Source organism: Silurus meridionalis, chromosome 11, assembly GCF_014805685.1.
Source record: "Silurus meridionalis isolate SWU-2019-XX chromosome 11, ASM1480568v1, whole genome shotgun sequence".
Classification (NCBI taxonomy): domain Eukaryota; kingdom Metazoa; phylum Chordata; class Actinopteri; order Siluriformes; family Siluridae; genus Silurus; species Silurus meridionalis.
Genome location: NC_060894.1, coordinates 3,648,113 through 3,652,500, shown reverse-complemented (window position 1 = coordinate 3,652,500; position 4,388 = coordinate 3,648,113). Strand labels below are relative to the sequence as shown.

General features: G+C 34.4%; 1 protein-coding gene across 1 annotated transcript in view; it reads right to left on the bottom strand.

Annotated features, from left to right (window-relative positions):
- csgalnact1a (chondroitin sulfate N-acetylgalactosaminyltransferase 1a) overlaps positions 1 to 2,760 on the bottom strand; it is a 31,478-nt gene extending 28,718 nt beyond the window's left edge. The window contains exon 1 of the mRNA XM_046861921.1: positions 2,690 to 2,760. The gene's annotated coding sequence lies outside the window, so the exon portion shown is untranslated. The remainder of the gene's footprint in view (positions 1 to 2,689) is intronic.
- Between the last annotated feature and the right edge of the window lie 1,628 nt (positions 2,761 to 4,388).

Here is a 4,388-nt window from a genome sequence, read left to right as displayed (position 1 = left end):
GCGCCGACTGGTTCGACGTTTGAAATCACAAAAATGTTACAGTAACTCAAAATAGCACTTTTTACATCCATGGTGAAAAGCTAAGTATCTCAAAACACACAACACACACAACACACACAAACCTGAGGTGGATGAGACTCTGCATAAGCAGAAGAAGTTGGGTTTTAAGCCTTTCAGACAAGAACATGATATTAAGCATGGATTTATATATATATATATATATATATATATATATATATATATATATATATATATATATATGTATGTAAGTACACTAAACTACATAAGAAACTGTGTAACTCTCATAACTACTGTATTAACACTTTTTATATAATAATACTGGTCTATAAATTTTGGGAAATTATCGACCTCTGAGATAAAATGTGCTAATTTTAATATATTTTGATGGGATGAATTGGAAAACAGGTAATAAAGGTGCTGGTTGGCTAAAGTTTTCAAAATATTTCATGATGCCTTGTAACTTCTCAAGAAAGTGAGGAAGAACATCGAAATTTGACATGAAAGTTAAAATAAAATATGAAATAAATGAAGATGAAATAAATGTACCTTTACTTTGAGACTAAAGATTATTATCTAACTGTCATTTATTGGTCTTATTTTGCAGAGTACATTCCTTTTGGCCAGATCTATACATCATACAGTTAAATTTGGTGGCTTGTAAAAACATTCCCAAAGAACAGTAACGTGATAATTCCTCAGAAAACAAGATGCTTCAAAACGTTGATAACCTCTGTTAGATTAGTGACGAGGTTACACTCGCATCTCAAAAGTGCAGTATGATGACAGTAATGAAATACGTCATACCGCCTATATTTTGGATAGAAAATAGGGGATCAGGACAAAAGTTGAGCTCCTCATTATTGTTGATTTACATGTACAACTTATCTGCCATTATTGACTAACTTCTTTTACTCGCATTTAGACTATTTTCCCTTGAACTGTGGGGCGGTGAGTGATGACCATGGGGAGAGATTCCACCAGAAGGCATGGAGAAAAGATATCAGAGCAAATGGAGTCCGTCCATGCTTACCGATTAAGGCTGAAATCTCCTCGGGGACTGTCCTACTGCAGTTCACAAGAGACAAGCCAAAAGATAGATACCAAGTAATGATGGAACCTTGTCGTTTAATCTTATGTTAGAGCTTGTATTTTTTAATTATGCAATTGGAACAACAATCAACATGAAATTATTACTATCACTTTGAAAAAAAGCAATAAATAAATAAATAAAAAATTATGTTATTTGTATAAATAAAAAGATACATTCATAATGATTGGTGTGGCACCTTTCTCACTGCTATACCACATTTTGCAGAGAAGTGATGGAGCATAATCGCACACACCCATTTTTTATTATTTTTATGCAATTCTGACAGGAACCTGTAGCCTGGAAACTGATGCAAATTAACACTCATAATTTAATTTACATGATTTTTAATTTATCAGTGACCCAATTTTGGACAAATGTAGCTTTTCATTTCCAAGGCTTTCTCCTAGTAGACCAGTGTAACATACAGTTTCAACCTTATGGGGACATTAGGCTGGTCCTCATAGGCATAAAAATGCTTTTTCTGTCTTTGTTTGTTTTTGCAACTTTGAATTCAAATAAATAAATAAATAAATAAAATAAATAAATGACCAAAAAAGGGTTTGGTTTACTAAGGATTCTAAAGGGTAAGACTTCATTCATACTCTGACATGTAAGGATGTTAAGAGGTGTGTGTGTGTGTGTGTGTGTGTGTGTGTGTGTGTGTGTGTGTGTGAGAGTGAGCGATATAGAGAGAGAAGCTAAAAGAGAAAAAAGATACAGGTCAAAACCAGAACAGCTGGATGAATTCTATTTGTATATAATGGATATACACTGAATGCTGGAATGCTCTAAACCCTACAGTTTAAGGCTGAGCTTTCTCTCCCTCTGTGTGAGTGTGTGAGTGTGTGTGTGTGTGTGTGTGTGTGTGTGTGTGTGTGTGTGTGTGTGTGTGTGCCTGACATTATCTCTTTTCACTCTGAAATGCCAAGACTGCAGCAGTAATGCTCCATGGCATCCTGAAAACCTTTATACCGCTCAACACACACACACACACACACACACACACACACACACACACACACACACACACACACACACACACACACACACACACACATTTAAGGATAGTCCATTTCTGTTTACTCAGGTATTGTACACTAATGACTCAGTGGTGTCAGACTGTTGTATTGGGCTTCAGCCATTAAAATGGATTTTTTTGGAAAAAATTATCAATTATGGAAAACAAAAAAAACAAAAAAAGTTTAGGTATGCATTGAAGAAGTGAAGCCAATTCAGTCCTGGAAGTTTTCCCCCGAAACCACAAAATATTTCAATCTCCTGTAATGCAAGACTTCTTCTTTAGAGACCACTTGTTTTTTCCCTTACAGAAAGTATATTCTTAAAATCATGTCCTTATGCAAACTATAGTTTTAAATGTGGTTTCAAATTATACATGATTTTATCTCAACTGGAGCTTTCAAACTGTTAAAACTTTAGTTTTAGAAGCATGCTTTCATCTAAGCAGAAGTTTCAGCTTTTTGAGCCTCAAAGTTTGAGGAGCCTCAGTGTTATGGAGCCTGCATCACTCAATGTAAGAGCAATAAACCCACATTCTGCATGAAATCAGTGATGACTTACCCCAGCATGTGTCTGATGAGAAGAGAAGCAGTGAAACTGTTCTGTCAGTGTACAAGGAACTGAGGTCTATTCAGCAGTCTATGAAAGAGGAGCTGAATTCAGGTTGCCACGTTGAATATAATCCCCCTCTAGCATTGCTGGTTGCTTGTTGCTCATTCATTCATCATTAGTAGATAATTCATCCTGGACAAGCTCCTATGCATTTAATAACATTTTCAGGATGCCTTGCTACTACTCCCAGGTCCAAATCTTTTGGGAAGGCTTTCCAATCAGTTTTGTCATATAAGTCATGGGATTTGTTTTGTTTATTAGACACATGAGCATTCAGGAGGTCAGGTAAAGGCGGATGGCATATAGTCAGCGTTTCAGTTGATCACAAAGGTGTTACACTTAAATTTATACACATCTTATCTTATTATTTAGAGTGTGCTCACTTTTGTTTCTAGTTATTTTTACAATAATGGTTGTATGCTGAGATATTTTCAGAGGAAAGTAAATGTGTACAATACAATGCCAGGGATATAAAAAAAAACTAGAGTTAGCGCAGTGTCATTGTGGCTATTCACTCCATACTGGATATATGATTTGTTTTGGGCATGCATGAAAACGCTAAAGAATCCATCGCACTAGCGTTAGCCACTAAAGTAGTATTTTATATATTATTTAACCAAGCAGGTATTTTATTTAAAATTGTTTCAAAAATGTAAACTGTACAGATGTTGATCACAAATGTTAATATTAATAAACTGTGTTAATAAAAAAAAACGACAAACAATTTTGCATTTCATCCCCCTAACCGTACCAAAACATGACTTAAAAAAAGTACGTACGGAATTTTGTGTAAAAAAACACCCCAATATATATACAGTGGTACCGCAATACTCGAAGACTAAGAGTAACTCGCAAAAAATCGGATAGTTTGCCAGAATCCGCGAGTGGCTCGAAAGTTTGGAGTAATATTTTAAAACAGAGCTTGTACTAATAAATTACATAAAAATTTTAGTATTGTATTATACATTTGAAGTAGTAAATAAAATGCTTTTGACAAGTAATTCACAATTTTTTTTTGAGTTTACAGTACAGTTCATGTACAATTCCACTTGAAAAAGGAACCATCAAAAGGTGTGCTATGTAGGACCTATAATGGTTTGTGTGGACTTCTGTGAAAACAATCTGGCAACCCTGTACAACTGTACTCCGCCTCTCATGCTAAAAATCTCCAGGGAAAAGAGCCAGAAATTAACAACATTTAGAGCATAAATGCACAGTAAAGTTGTCAAAATGCCTGGAAATTAAATACAAGGCGAAAATGGCTAAATGTGTGTTTTTATTTCTTTTTTTTGTTGTTGGCATAATGGAAGATATCAGGGGAACTTCTCTCTTTTTAATTGGTTACTATGGCAACTGGCTTAGGCTGCTGAGTTGTAAAGCACTTTGACCAGTTGAGTTATTCGTTCAGTATTTATAGTAAAATACTTATATTTCATTAATTTCTTTAAATATAATATGACAGGAATTTAAACTGAAGCAGAAATGTCCATTTTCTGAACTGAAATATTAGCAAATTCAGTCATGGATATGATGTTAGTCTGGAAAATGAAAGGATGATGTCATTTAGTTAATCTCCCAGTGAATCAACATAAAGGGAAAAAAAAACCTGTATTATAATAATTAATTAACACCTATATTGTTAATCCCA